Below are 17,015 nucleotides of genomic sequence, written 5' to 3'. Positions count from 1 at the left end.
GTTCCATTTCCCATCCCCCCAACCATCACCTCAGTGGTAACCTTGGTAACATCAATAGATAAGAGGGCAGCCAGCCAATAGGAACACATATTCATTCCTAACTGACCTTCAGTGACCTGGAAAGTGTTTATTTGTATCATTTTCAGTTAGTGCGCACTAAATCGAGTTAGTGCGCACTAACTCGAGTTAGTGCGCACTAACACGATTTAATGATTTTTAACGATAAATCGTTAGAATTTCTATTGTATCGTGTTCTATAACAATTTAAGACGATATAAACATTATCGGACGATAATTTTAATCGTTGAAAAACGATTCACATCCCTATTGCACACTGTGCCAAATATACATAAATCTCTATTGGAACCTCTGGTTTGCCCCATTGCATCTTCCAAGGGTCCTGTCTTGCAACTTTTAGCGATCTTTGTAGACCATTTTTTGAAACTGTTTCCCAGTCAAGGTCTTTTACAGAGGATTAATCTCACATGTGGAGGATTCTTAAAGAATTGAGCAAAATACCCATGGATGTCATATTAGTTAATTTGGACACTGAAGCCTTATTTACTAGTATCCTGCAGGAGGCAGCACTACAGGTCAATATGGATACTTTAGCTTTAAGAACTTATCCACACAAAGTTCCAGTGGATTTTATTGTGGAATTAGTGAGAATTGCCCTTTGTCAGAAATATTTTTGTTTTGATCAAAAATTGTATTTACATGGTTCTGAAACGAGGGCCATTATGACCTCTGATATTGCTAACTTATACATGGCTCAGGTTGAGCAATGCTTTTAGGATCAATCAGAGTGGTTTCAATATATTTTTACATTGTTTAGATCCATTGATGATGTTTTTCTAGTATGAAACTCTATAGTTTCTTCTTTACAGTCATTTTTAACATGGTTGAATTCTTGTGATCCAAACTGGAAGCTTTCTATGATATTTAAGCACATAGAGATTACATATTTAGACATTAAGATAGTGAAACAACACTACATCACAAACCCACAGTCATCATCTGTATCAGCAGAAAACTAATTTACCCATTAGCCAATTTTTTCAGATTAGTAGATTCAGGATGTGGTGTATATTCATACCATGGCATCAGTCCTGGCCTCTCTCCACCCTCTACTCTACCTCATTGGAGAGAACAAATGAATGAATGTGCCACACAGTGTCATGTCCCCACCTCATTCAAACCACATGGCAGGGGACTGCCTGCTGCTGGCTGGTTAATAGCCATGCAGGGACTTGGAGGTAGGCATACCCAAACCATTACTTATTTAGGGCTCTATGGATACATCATACCAGGCTGGAAGTGGACCACATTGGGAGACTTGGTAAGCTGTTGTTGAGATTTTGGGGATATTGCACTGCATAGCAATAGTATGGATGTGATTAGCGTGATCACACTTAATGGGGGTCTCAGCTACAAAGTAGCAGAGGGGCCAGTTTGTGGCAATGCTCTGCTAGAGAATGCCTGAATCCACTGTACCAAATTAGTAGGTTTAATTAAGTGACAATTTTTTTCTAACTTAATAATTTTGGTGTGTCTAGCAGGTATTTTTAATGGTATGGGGTGAATTTTCAAAATGTTACCTGTGTAAAAATGAGCATATATACATGTAAGTAGCATCTACACACATATTTTGTATTTTATAAAAGTCAAAAATACACTCATATTTTCACTTTCACATGCGTATATACGCGCGTAAAATATGGATGAAGAAGGAGCATTCCTGGGCAGGGCCAGAACTTACTCACGTAACTTGCTATTTTAAAAGACACGCACGTACATTTGCTAACTTACTAGCATATTTTTACACCTTCTAATTATCTGGCGGAAGTGTTATTAAATGTTTTTATTATGTAGTACAGACTGAGTGAGAGGTCTGGATGAACTGGCAGGAAGGCCTCGATGATCTGGAGAGGGACCAGACAGGCCTCGATGATCTGGAGAGGGACTAAGCAAACTGGTGAACTAATTGATAAACTGGTTAATTTCATTTACGTGTGCATGTCTGGCTGACTTACGTGCGTAAATCGGGGATTAAGCAAGTAAGTCCTATGTTACTTTAACCCATAAAATATTGAGTGTATACATTTAAAATAGGTAGGAAAAATATATGTGTTCAGTGCATTAATATATGCGGTTTCAATTCTTTGCATATATTTGTGCGGAAGCCTATACACACGCCTATGTTGTGGAGTTGAGATACACATAGACGGTAACTTTCAAACAGTATATGGGCTCACGGCCAGATATTTAGCAATTTTATATCCTGCATGCATGTTATCAAATGGCCCTGGTGTATGTATGTATGTTCCTAATTTTACGCTTAGGCATGCACAGCAATGTAAGCCGGCTTTGAGACGCACACGTGACAGGATTTTATAACAGACTCACGTCTAGGCCTTAACCAGTTTCACCAGTTCATCCACCAGTTTGCCCAGTCTAGAGCTAGGTCCTCCAAACACCCCCGGTTCTTTAGTCTACCCTCCCCCCAGTTAACCCAGACCCCTCAGATACTTCATAGATACCTGGAAATTGTTTTATTAAACTTACACTTCATCCATAGCAGAAGTAACTTTGTGCTGAAATACACCTGGGGGTGTGCATATTGCTTGGCCTTGCCTCAGAATGCCCATGCCCATGCCCTGCCCACATTCCACTTTTTTTCCCCAATGCTAAATGTTCGCACATCAGTACTTGTTTGCGCATATGGACGGCTTATAAAATTGGGTAGACACACATATGTGCTAGGTTCACACCCATCTCCCAATTTTGGTGTGTGCCTGGCTTTTAGAATTCACTTTATATTTTATAAAATGCATGTATATCATACGCGTGTGTTATAAAATACTTGCTTAGGTCTGCTTGTGCCCATATATGCCACCACGTGCATCTATTTGAAAGTTATCTTCATGGTCATTTTCACCTAAACTGACCCCCTGTTCAATTAACTGTTATTTGATAATTATAATGAAGGTTGTTTTTTGTTTTTTTTTAATTTAAATCATTTCCCAAAATACCTTACCGGACCAGATTGAAAGGCAATAGTTTTGAGCAGATAGAAAATATATTTACATGTATAAAAAGAGAAGGAAAAGAATATGAAAATCTTTAGTTGCCCAAAATTATAGTCAACAATTCTGATGAGGACCTAATAGGAAATTAGAAGTTAAACTGGCATCCTGCTCATGTACCAGTTTGCCAGTTGTTTGTTGATTCCAATGAAGGCATTTTGAAGAAGTACAATCATATCCACTTTTTCACTGAATTTTTATTGTTTTCATACCCAGGTTTTTAAAAATCTCCTCCTTCCCTGAATTGTCTCCTCTTCACTTGATTGTGCCACGTACATATCTCTGCTTGATGCCAATATGGGATTTTGATAAGGCTCTGCACCAGGTTGATATAGATTCAGAAAGCTGCCAGGGAATAGCATGAAGCTTTCTCAGAAGCTTTGCAAAACAGAAATAAAATTCAGGATATTAAAATGGGAAATTTTAAAAATTATTTGCTAAATGTCAGATTCCCCCAACACATTTTTTATTTATTTTAAAAGATTTCTATCCTGCTTTCCAAATCTAGGCAGGTAACAGAAATATATACATAATAAAACACACATTTTATCAGTCCCACTGTCTTTTTTTAAAATGAGAATCAGAATAAGCACAATTTTTCTTTAGTCATTTTTTTTCTTCACTGAGACCAGTTTGGCAATGGGAATTCTCGTTTGACCTCGAGCAAGCTGTCATGTGAATAGCTATTGAATATTCATAAGCACTGCAAAATCTGCACAATGAATAAGTTATGGAAAGCATAGAATAACATTTAGGGCCTGATTTACAACTAAGAATTGTTTTCCCTATTCTTTGTCCACAGGGGGAGGGCAAAGGTGAGGGAGGGGGACTTGGTAAATCATTTTGCAGTCTCGGGTTTTGTTTTATTTTTAGAAAAACAAAACAATATCAACCACACCAAATCTGAGTTTGATATGTAAAGTTTGACAGCTTTGTGAAACTCTGCTACTTTTCTTTGCTGAAGAATGAGACAGTTTTTCTTAAATGATGTACGCAGAATGCATTTGAAAATTGCGCATAATCATTTATTTATTGTTCCCACAATGATATATGCTCATTTAATTACCTGGTGAAGTTTGCAGCTGCCAGTATTTTAGGTTACCCTAATGGCTTTTTGAGGTAAATTCTGCATGCAAGAACATTTTTATTTTTTAATTTCCATGGAATGCCTTCCAGGGAAAGAAAATCCTGTTCCAAGAATATTTGCATAATCCTTTCCCTCAGGGAATCTAGTGCATCTATAACTATTTAGAGACTCTTTGGGAAGTGCAGCTGTGAGCAGAAGTAACAAAAAAAAAGTTTACAAAGATTCAAGATGTGGAAGCATAATGCTTTGTAAACATGATAAGTATTTTGGATTTCCTTTATTGCAAACTTTTGCCATAGAAATATAATAAAATTAGAAATATTTGTGTAAGTCTTTATTTTTTTCACTGAGACATTGCTGTAGATCTATCATTACCTTTCTCACCCATTCTTCCTAATTCTAAGTTTCCCCATTTCTGCTAGGTGTTACACTGATTTCCATTTTTTTACAAAAACTTTCATCAGATTTTGATTGCTGGCATGATAGATTTTGCATTAAATTCTATGGTGCAACTTTTAATCAGAAGGTAAAAAAATTACAAGTTTTTCAAAACTATTTTTAGTTTTTGCTCCTCCTTACTCATGAAAAGAAACACATTTGACCCTCTTTGTGTGTGTAATATATACTATATAGCCTTTCAATTAAAGTGCTTCTCAAGGCACTTTAGGAATATTGTCACAGCTTCTAGGTGGGAAATAGAGATGCAGTTATTAATGTGCCTATGCACTGCACTGCTTGAACAGATGAGTCAAATACAGAAAAAGCTGGAGAAAAATTAAAGGACTTGTTCAGCATTGCCAGAAATTAATAACCCTGATTTTGCAACATCCTATTTTCTCCATCTTGCAGCTACATGCAGATAGACCTGGATGCCTTCCTACCATGCCTGGATGTTTGTCTCCCTACATGGATGCCTGAGTTGAATTGGTTAGGTATTTTAAGTGTCAGAGCAGGAGGTGAGAAGAGAGGCACACAATAATATGTATTGGAAATTACTTTAGAACACTTTAACAATGTTTTAAAAAAAATTATTTTCAAATGGACCAATGAACTTATAAGTGTTATCAAAAGTGCACACATTAGTCCATGTTTAACACACTTGATTAAAATGCACTATTTTACTTTTAATTTACTACGATGTTGACACACCAAAATAAAATGTGCTAACTTCTGATAAGCAAACTTCACTACACCTTAATGCACTCATATTCAAATAAATTGAAATTTAGTGATTTACTTGGAAGAGTCCTTTCTCAGTGGAAGCTGTCCTCAGAAGGCTATCTCGTGGGGTGCCCTATTTCAGCAGGGGTGGGGTTTTCTTTTAATCTCATGGAGGTTTATTCATTGGGAGACGGTCATCCATCAGGGTCCTTTAAGCAGGCGCAGTGGTCCTCCCTTTTGTTTTTAAGATAATAGCAGCCCGTTACCTATTTTATTTGATAAGTCATAGGATTGGGGATTGAGAGCATTATTAGAGATTTATTAGCCTGAGTGGGAGCCCCATCAGGCTTGTGTTAGCCTGTCTAGGCTAATATAAAATCTTATCTATAACTCTAGAGTTGCAATTAAGTTTTTGGTTTCTGGCAGCTTAACACCAATTTTTATGTATTTTTTTTATGTTAGCACACTTTTTGGTACTAATTTTAACATTATCATGTTTTTTTATTGCATGTGTGCTATGCATATCATTAGTTATTAGATTGGTAGTAAACCTAATTTTTATAGTATACGCTAAAAAATTACCTAAATTTTTAAAATCCATTTTTACCTGCTTTCCAAAAGGAGGGAAGCTTATGCAATCACTCTTCATGGGTGTTGCATGTGGGTGTCAGTCTGTCTGTCCCCATCTAATAATTTTCCCCATGGTATCTTCTCAACATCAAATTTTCAGGGTATGTCAGGGAAGACAGGAGGATTTTGTCAGGGGTAATTTTGGGGGGATCCACCTATACCTTGAATACACGCATGCAATTGTCATTCATAAGAACATAGGATACGCCATTCTGGATCAGACCAAGGGTCCAAGGGTCCATCCTGTTTCCAATAATGGTCAAGCCAAGTCACAAGTATCTGGCAAGAACCCAATAGAGATGTGCATTTGTTTATCATGAATTAGGCAATTTCAACGAAATTGCCTAATTTGTAGTGGTTCGGGGGATCTGAACCATGAAACGGATTTTCCCCGAACTTCGGGGAAAATTCGTTTTTCAAGTTAGTGCAGGGGGGAGGGGCACATTTATTTAAAAAAAAAAAAACCCACCCCAACCCTTCAAATTTACTGTATTACAATCCCCCCACCATCCCGATTCCTCCCCAAGACTTACTAAAAGCCCTGGTGGTCCAGAGGGGTCCCGCGAGTAATCTCTCCCTCCGGGCCATTGGGCTGTCGGGCCTGCTACGAATCAAAATGGCGCCGATAGCTTTTGCTATGTCACAGGGGCTACCGGTGCCATTGTTCGGCCCCTGTCACATGGTAGGAGCACAAGATGGCGCCAGATGTCCATTGCTCCTAACATGTGACAGGGGCCGATCAATGGCACCGGTAGCCCCTGTGATATCGTAAGGGCAAAGGGCCATCGGCGCCATTTTGATTCATAGCAGGCCCGACAGCCCAATGGCCCGGAGGGAGAGATCACTCGCGGGACCCTGCTGGACCACCAGGGCTTTTAGTAAGTCTTGGGGAGGGATCGGGATGGTGGTGGGGGGGGGGTTGTAAGAAAGTAAAATTGAAGGGTTGGGGTGGTTTTATTCTTATTCTTTTTTTTTCCCCGATTCATTTTTTTTTTCGATGTTTTCCGACTCGTTTTCCTGATCCGCACCAACAAAAAATGATCCACCAAAAAACAAAATTTTCGACGAAGCGCCCAAACCGAAATACGTCCCGATACGAAAAAACGAAGCTCATCTCTAGTACCCAAACATTAAATAAATCTCAAGCTACTATTGCTTAACAATTAATAGCAGTTTATGGATTTTTCCTCTAGGAATTTATCCAAACCATTTTTAAACCCAGTTACACCAACTGCTGTAACCACATCCTCTGGCAATGAATTCCAGAACGTAACTATATGCTGAGTAAAACAAAATGTTCTTCTATTTGTTTTAAATGAACCACTTGCAAACTTCATAGAATGCCCCCTACTCCTATTATCTGAGAGAGTAAATAACTGATTTACATTAACTTGTTCAAGTCCTTTCATGATTTTGTAGACCTCTATCATATCCCCCTCAGTCATCTCTTCTCCAAACTGAACAGCCCTAACTTCCATAGCCTTTCCTCATAGGGCAGCCATTCCATGCCCATTTATCATTTTAGTCACCCTTCTCTGTACTTTCTCGAGTGCAACTATATCTTATTTTAGATGCGGCAAACAGAATTACACACAGTATTCAAGATGCGGTCTCACCATGGAGCGATCCAGAGGCATTATGTTATCCATCATTTTATTTGCCATTCCCTTCCTAATAATTCCTAACATTCTGCTTGCTTTTTTGATCACCACAGCACACTGAGCTGACAATTTCAATATATTATCCACTATGATGCCTATATCACTTTCCTGGGTAGTAATTCCTAAGATAGAACCTAACATTGTGTAACTGCAGCAAGGGTTATTTTTCCCTATATGCATCACTTTGCAGTTGTCCATGTTAAATTTCAACTGCCATTTGGAAGCCCAATCTTCCAGTCTCGCAAGGTCCTCCTGCAATTTATCACAATCCACTTGAGATTTAACTACTCTGCATAATTTTGTGTCATCCGCAAATTTGACCACCTCATTCATCGTACTCCTTTCCAGATCATTTATAAATATATTAAAAAGCATCGGTCCAAGTACAGATTCCTGAGGCACACCACTGTTTACCTTTTTCCACTGTGAAAACTCTTTGTTTCCTGTCTTTTAACCAGCTTGCAATCCACAAAAGGACATCACCTCCTATCCCATGACTTTTTAATTTTATTAGAAGCCTCTCATGCGGGACTTTGTCGAACGTCTTCTGAAAATCCAAATAGACCACACCTACCGGTTTACCTTCCTCCACATGTTTATTCACCCCTTCCAAAAAATGTAGATTTGTGAGGCAAGACTTCCCTTGGGTAAATCCATGCTATGTCAAACTGATCTACCTTCCACGCCAATCCTTACCTTCACATACACCATGACTAACCTTCTTGTTTGAATTTTATATTATTTTACACTATCGTTACATGTTTGAATTAATAACCTGTCCTTTCTCTTCTCTCTCCGCCAAGTTCTAATCTCCCTGTTATTTGTAACTGCCTTTTTCCGCACCATTGTTTTAGTTTTGTTTACGATGCACACTTGTTTTAATGTGAACCAGCATGATGGGACTGCGTTCTCGAATGCCGGTATATAAAAACCCTAAATAAATAAATAAATAAATGTCCCATTAAACCATGTCTAAATCTTTGGATTTATTCTTTATATCAGTTTCCATGAATTTTCCTGGTACTGAAGCCAAGCTTACTGGTCTATAGTTTCCTGGATTACCCGTGGAGACCTTTTTAAATATCGGGGTTACATTGGTCATCTTCCAATCTTCAGGTACAATGGATGATTTTAATGATAGGTTACAAATTAATTGAAATAGGTCTGAAATGCCATTTTTTAGTTCTTTCAGAAGCCTGGGGTGTATACCATCCAGTCCAGGTGATTTATTACTCTTCAGTTTGTCAGTCTGGACTACTAAATCTTCCAGATTCATCATGATTTGTTTCAGTTCATCTGAACCATTACCCTTGAAAACTGTCTATGGAATAGGTATCTCCCCAACATCCTCTTCAGTAAACACCGAAGAAAAGAAATCCCTAATAACATTTTTCTTTTGCAGCCATTCTGTATTTGATCCACATCAAAGTTTTAAGATATGTCAGGGAATTCATAAGGATCATGACATGATATATATATTTATTTTTTTTGGGGGGGGGGGGGGTTGGAATCCACATATTCTTTGAGTACATGTATGCAATTATGGCATCTTATATTATTTTTGTTTTCCATCCAATCCACACCAAAATATCATAACATATCTGGAACGACATCGGGATTCTGACAAAAGTATTTTTTCTAATGCATCTATTCCATGAATATACACACATGCAATTGTCTTTCCCTAAAGGAACTTTTAGTTTGCATCCAACCCACATAGGACATGTCAGGTTGTCCATGTGGCTCATGATAAGGTCATATGTATGGGATCCACTTTTTCCATAAACTCACACATGTAATCATATCATTTAATAACTTTTGTGTTTTGCATCTATGCCACACTATAACTTTTTGGTTTACATCTGATCTATATCAAAATTCCCACTGATTTCAGGGAGAAATGAGGGGGGGGGAGGGGTGAAGAGGAGTTGTATACAGTTATTTTTTTTCCAGATCCACTTAGGTGCATGCACACTAGAGTAAACACATTCCAAAAGGTAGGCTCCATAAGTTCTGTGTGGAACTTCTAATTTAATAGAGTTTTACCACATCAGTCCCAAAATTATTTATACATTATAGATTGATTCAAAATAACATAGCCCAGATGGAGTCATTCATCAGGGCTAAGTTGACCAAGAGGCTTTAATCAGCCAATCTTACTTGCCCATCCAGGCTTCTCTTCTGAATTTGAGCTATATACAGACTCCATAAATAATTTAAATTTTACCCCTAGTATGTGACTCTTAGCCAGTCATTGAATCTTCCTATATCAGACCTTTCTAAAGGGCTACTGATTAACAATAATGGTAATGTGATTGTGAAGTTCCTTGAAGATTGTCTTGGATATAAGACATTATGGGGTGGATTTTCAAAGGGTTATGCGTGTATATTACGTGCCATTTTTAAAGATGGTGTCGGCCGTCCATTGCTCCAACCATGTGACAGGGGCCAGCCAATGGCACCAATAGCCCCTGTCACATGGTAAGGACAAAGGGCATTCGGCACCATTTTGTTTACTGGCAGCCGATGGCCCAAGAGTGGGTGATCGCTCCCGGTACCCCCCTCTGGACCACCAGGTATTTTAGAAAAGTTTTGGAGGAGTCGGGAGGATGGGGATTCTAAATAATGAGATTTAAGGGGTCGGGGTGGGTTTTTTTTTTTTGTTCGGCTCGGGAAAGCCGAAAAAAAAAGTGGTCCCACAGGAATCGAAGATTTCCCGCAGTTTAGTATGAACACAATTCCGGAAATGATTCACATCTCTATTAAATATCACTATCTGGGCTCGACATGTATCAGGAGTAGCAAACAGTCTAGCGGATTCTCTTTCTCGTGCTAAATGGGATTTGTTTCACCAGCTTGCACCGAAGGCGGACCCTGTCGGAGCAGCCGTCCTGTCTTTCCTCTGGAGTTTTGGTTCCCCCAGGCATGGAGACTGCTGCGGGCGTCGCTAGCCCCATCCACTTGGACAAGCTATATGAATGGTGCCTGTAAGGTGGTATCATTCCTTGTGTCTGCAGGCTGGCGTTGGGGCCCATCTCTAACATACAGTTGTTGGAGTTCATCGAGAAAGCAAGATCAGAGGGGATATCTAAATCAGCAGTGACAAGGCAGTTAACGGGATATTCGTTCTTCATGCGGGCTCACAGTTGGGAGTTCCCAATGGGGAGATTTGTAATTTGTCGGGTGTTACTCGGTTGGTTGAGAAGTCTGATACCTAGTACTGATGGATGATGACCTTTTGATTCAACTTTGACATATATTATCCAGGAGCTGTACATCCGCTTACGAGAGCTTGCTGTTCCGGGCGGCTTTCGTCCTGGCTTTTTTTGGGGCCTTCCGAATCGGTGAACTGGTGGCTATAGCTACAAAGGGTGCCAAATGTTTGGGGTTGCTTAACAAAAACGTAACAATGGGTACTGATTTCGTAATATTATATATTCCTAAGTCTAAAACTGACCAGGCGAGATGGGGCAATTCGGTTATGCTTCGGGCGGTTGGTGGCTTGGCTACCTGCCCGGTGCATAATTTGCAGATATATTCCCGCCTTCGTCCGGCAGGCAGTCATTTCCTGATTCAACAGGACTTCTGGCCTTTGACCAAGTTTCAGTGAACTGGTACTAAAAGCTTGTTTAACAGGTCTGGGTTTAGAGGCTAAGAACTTTGATATGCATTGCTTCAGAATTGGTGCGGTAACCTGAGCAGCCAGATCTGGTTTATCTGGAGAAATGATTCGTTCAATCGGCAGATGGCAGTCTGAGGTCTTTAAGGGATATATCCAGTTGGGGCAGGGGGAGCAGTAGACATGATACTAATTTTACTCTCTTTGCAGGTGGCACATGCTCGAATCGGTAGGTCTGGATTCTGGGGCACTCCTTTATCGCCCGAGCTTTTCGGCATGCATGCAGCCACCCATATGGTGTTCATTTGGACTTGCATGACAAGGGGGTATGGATTTGCTGGATTGGACACAGAGGAATGATGTGGAATGATCTGATCCCCTGTTTGCATTGGGCCCTGGAAAGTTTTGAGCAGCCCAGGATCCTGATTGTCTACCTTGGGGGAAATGACTGGGGTAAAATTTTGGGTCGTAAGTTTATTAGTATGGTCCGCAAGGACCTGATGTTGGTATCTATTTTGTCACCAAGTACCATGATTTTTTGGTCTGACATAATAGCAAGGCCTGCTGAAAAGAGTAAATTAAGATGGTGGAGAAGTCGGGCGAAGGCCAATCAGCAGATTGGTTCTTGGTTACGATGGGTAGGGGGCTCTCACATCAGACATACATGGTCATGGGAGATGGAACCGAGGATATTCAGACAGGATGGTGTTCATCTGTCCTTCATAGGCATGGATTTATTTCTGAACACATTTCAGGAGGCCTTGGAGGAACTGTTGTAATGCGAATCTGGGGCCGCATCTTTGGGGGGGTCGCAGGGCGGTTCCCAACCTGCGCCGTGGCGGGTCTCCAGAGCCTACTTGGGGGGGGGCAGCCTCCTGCTGGCTGATTGTACGGCTTGGCAGGTGCCAAGTTGAAGTCACAAAAGGGCACAGCTGGGTTCAGTTGTCCCTGCATGACTCCTTGCTGGGTGGTGGCAGAGGTCGAAGGTTTCAGTCCCTTGCTGGGCGGTGGCGGGAGTTGTGCATGTTGACCATTGTTGGAATTGCTAGGCAGGTAACCTAGTGGTGATCATCTTGCTGGGAGGTGGCGGATGGTCTCTATGGAGTTCCTAATGAGGGGGTGATACAGCCTGGCTCGGGCACTGCTGATTTGTTAAATAAAGCTGCGGCCTTGTTGATTCCAATTTGGTTGTCCTGTATTTATTTATTGTGTGGTTATTTTGTGAAGGTGGAGGGAAGAGATAGTCCTGGCTGCCTACATTATGGCCGGGCGAGTGGGCCTAGTGTGCGTGAGCACGCACTAATGTGGTGCCAGCCTCTCTCCCGGCGCGAGCACTGATGTCACGGGGAGGTGGGGGGAGGATGAAGGGGATAGCTCCCTGGGTGGAGCGTCATTTCACGCATGCCCACAGCCTGGTTCCCTCGGGAACCACCCCTGCATTTATTTTTAAATTTGGGGGCTTCACGCCTCCATTGGCTGTTTCTGTGCTGAGGTGGCAGCAAGGGGAGGAGCTGATGGTCGGTGCTGGCTGTGCTCTCCTCCCCCTTGTTCTTTTTCTGCCGTCTCGAGCGATGTTCCCTCCCGCCCGCCCTAGTTACTATTCTTGTGTATATATAGGGGAAGTTTGTGTCGCAGCTGTGGGGGGAGGTGGGTCGCCCGAGCCTACTTGGGGGGGCAGCCTCATGCTGGCTGATATTATGGCTTGGCAGGTGCCAAGTTGAAGTCACAAAAGGGCACAGCTGGGTTCAGTTGTCCCTTCGTGACTCCTTGCTGGGCGGTGACGGGGGTCGAAGGTTTCGGCCCCTTGCTGGGCGGTGGCAGGAGTTGTGCATGTTGACCATTGCTGGAATCGCTAGGCAAGTGACCTAGTGGTGATCATCTTGCTGGGAGGTGGCGGATGGTCTCTATGGAGTTCCTAATTGGGGGGGGGGGGGTGTGATACAGCTTGGCTCGGGCACAGCTGGTTTGTTAAATAAAGCTGTGGCCTTGTTGATTCCAATTTGGTTATCCTGTATTTATTGTGTGGTTATTTTGTGAAGGGCAAGGGCAGAGGAAAGAGGTAGTCCTGGCTGCCTACATTATGAAAATTGCCCCTACATTAAATATTATGAAAACTTTATTCTGTCTTTCTCTTTGTTGTGATATGACACATACATAGTAACCCTTAAAGAAAAATTACATGCAGACTGCAATGTTCTTTGCCAAACAAGTAGCAGCAGTGTCTGTTCTCTAAAACATTCTTCAGTGTTATAAAGAACATCTGTTTCTATCATGAGGAATGATGCAACTCTGCCAGTTTCATGCATTATAAGTAATACTCAGAAAAGCTAAACCTACAGAAAAAGACACAGCTGGCCAGAGGATGTGTAAATCTGTCTCCTCTGTTGTAACAAGGGACCTTCATTTTCAGTTTTTATTTTATTTTGCCTGAGAAATTTCAATGTTAGAATAAAAAAGAAATCAGTGGAAAAATGACTTTTTCACTGATTTTTCTCCTATGTGACATCTTTTGTTATAACATTGAAATTTCTAGGCAAAATAAAAACAGAAAATGAAGGTTCCTAGTTGAAAATGATGTTTCCACCAGTATCACATCAATGGTTAAACTCTTGCAGGCATTATGTTCTCTGTCTATGGAAAGGGAAATCCGCAAAACAGAGAGTAATAATAACCAAACAAAAAAAAAAGAAACACTTAACAACTTGGTCTGGCAGTTTCTGCTTTGCTGACTGAGGAAGGACAAAGTAGGACTATAATAGATCAGCCACTTGAATCCTAAAGCTTGTAACTTCCTTACATCAGAGACAAGTAAATGTGGAGGAAGTAGAACAGGAAGAGGAGAGAAGAATGGGTCTCTTTGATTAGACCGCATAATATAAACAAACATGGTACATTTGTGCGACCTGGATAAATTGATCTAATATGAACTAGATGCACTGTTTAAACAGAGGGATGATGAATAGATTGTTGCAAGCTTGAATCCTTCTCTGTATTGAAGCATGTGTGATTCGTTGATTTCATTTATCATAACCTGTTGGCTCTTGTGTTAAGTCTGGGTTCTAGTTTGCATAGAATATACCATGCAGGAGCAAACATTTACATAAGTATATAAAAAAGAAATATTTTGTGCCTTAAGCATTTTAATAATAAACATAACTAATAGTAACCAGTGGTTGGTGGGTGGCTTTTAAATCCTTCCCCGGTTACTAGGTTCTTACTGGAATGTAGTCAAGCAGATGTAGTAGCATGGAGTAATTACTTAGTAGGGATGTGCATTTGTTTGAAATGAATGGGTAAAATAAAATAAATGGACTGTTTTTAATTCATTCATGGACCTCCAAAACAAATGGAGGGTGCCCATGAATTTAAACAAAAGTGTTTGTTTCATTTGTTTATGTTTACCATTGAAGTGTATGTCACATTGAAAAGTGCTGAGGGGTAGATTTTAAATACTTGTGCGTAGGCGCACGTAACTTATAAAATCCGGGGTCGGCGCGCGCAAGGGGATGCACATTTGTGCAACCTGCGCGCGCCGAGCCCAGCGCGCGCTGCCTGTTCCCTCCGAGGCCGCTCCGATTTCGGAGTGGCCTCGGAGGGAACTTTCCTTCGCCCTCCCCCCACCTCCCCCCACCTTCCCCTCCCTTCCCCTACCTAACCCACCCCCCGGCCCTATCTAAAACCCCCCCTTACCTTTGTCGGCAAAGTTACGCCTGCTGAAAGCAGGCGTAACTTTGCGCGCGTCGGCCGGCTGCCCCGCTCCGTGGTCCGGTCCCAGGGGCTGTTCCGGAGGCCACGGCCACGCCCCCGGAAAGCCCCCGGGCTGAAACCACGCCCATGTCACTGCCCCTGAAACGCCGCGCCCCGCCCCCTAAACGCCGCGTCATCCCGCCACGCCCCCGCCAGGAAGCCCCGGGACTTACGTGCATCCCAAGGCTCTGCGCGCGCCGGCGGCCTATGCAAAATAGGTGCGCCGGCACGCGAGGGCCCTGCGCGCGTAAATCCTTCCGGATTTACGCACGCGAGGGCCCTGCGCACGTAAATCCTTCTGGATTTACGCGCGCAGGGGTTTTAAAATCCGCCCCTGAGTGAGAAAGCTGCAAGGAGACTGGTAATTGCATGTGTGAAGTAGCAGCTGGACTGGAAAAAGGTGGAAAAAGTAGGCAAGTAGACAAGAAGGAGGACAAATCAAAGTGAGTCTTTTTTTTAACTAGCCTATAGCTGCCATATGAAACATAGAAACATGATGTCAGAAAAAGACCATATGGCCCATCCATTCTGCCAATCTATCCAATTAATTTAGCATTCTAATTCTCATCCCTTCCTTAGAGATTTGCTGAATCTATCTTGTGCTTTCTTGAATTCAGATGCTGCTTTTATCTCCACCACTTCCACTGGGAGATTGTTCTACACATCCACCATCCTTCTTGTAAAAAAATATTTCCTAAGATTATTCCTGAGTCTACCCCTATTTCAACCCCATCCCAACATTCCTCATTCTAGAGTATCCTTTCCATTGAAAATCTCCATTTGAATGTCTCTATCATATATTCTCTAAACATGTTTAGATCTTTAAGTCTATCCCCATATGCTTTAGAACAAAGATCACTGACCATTTTAGTAACCACCCTCTTGACCAACTCAATCCTATTTATATCCTTTTCAAATTGCAGTCTCCAGAAATCTACACAAAATTCCAAATGAGGTCTCATCAGGGACCTATACAGGGGCAACATCACCTCCTTTTTCTGCTGATCATTCCTCTCTCTATGCAGCCAAGCATCTTTCTAGATTTTACCATCACTTTATCCACCTGTTTGGCCACCTTAAAATTATCAGATATAATTACCCCCAGATCTTGCTCTTCCTTTGTGCTTAGAAAAATTGCACCTTCAATACTTTTCTTTTCCCTTAGCTTTTTGCATCATAAATGCATTACTCTACATTTTTTAGCATTAAATCATAGCTGTCAGACCTTAGACCATTCCTCAAGCTTCACTAGATCCCTTCTCATATTTTCCATTCCTTCCTGGCTGTCCATTCTGTTACAGATTTTGAAAATGTTGAAAAGAACTAGTCTAAGGACCAATCCCTGAGGCACACCACTAGTAGCAACTCTCTTCTCAGAGAAAATTCAGTTTACCACTACCTTATGTCACCTCCCACTCAGCCAGTTTCTAACCCAGTAGGTCACTCTAAGATCCATATCAAGGGCACATGACTTATTTATATGTCTTCTGTGCAGAACCATGACAAAGGCCTTGCTGAAATCCAAGTACACTATGTCTAGTGCTCTCCCTTGATCCAACTCTCAGGTCACCCAATCAAAGAAACTGATTGAGAAGATTTACCTCTGGTAAGACCATGCTGCCTCAGATCTTGAAATCCATTGGATTTAAAAAATTGCACTATCTTCTGTTTTGGCAGCAATTCCATTGGTTTGCTCACCACAGAGATCTGATTAACTGGCATGTAGTTCCCAGACTTCTCCTTACTTTCACTTTCATGAATAGGAACCACAACTGCCCTTTTCCAGGCCTCTGGAAATACTCCAAACTCTAAAGAAGCATGAAAAAGGTCAGCCGGTGAAGCTGCCAGGACATCTCTAACTTTCCTTAGTACCCTTTGATATATCCTATCTGGTCCCATCACCTCTCATTGAAAGGTCTGAGCATGTATAAAGAAACCCCATTTTCTCTAACTGATGTAGCAGAGAAAGCTTGTCTTTTCAAAATCATTCTTAAATTCAAAGAAAAGCTTTAAAAAAGAAGAAA

Source organism: Rhinatrema bivittatum, chromosome 6 (genome assembly GCF_901001135.1).
Source record: "Rhinatrema bivittatum chromosome 6, aRhiBiv1.1, whole genome shotgun sequence".
NCBI classification, from domain to species: domain Eukaryota; kingdom Metazoa; phylum Chordata; class Amphibia; order Gymnophiona; family Rhinatrematidae; genus Rhinatrema; species Rhinatrema bivittatum.
Note: the sequence above shows the minus strand (reverse complement) of the source record.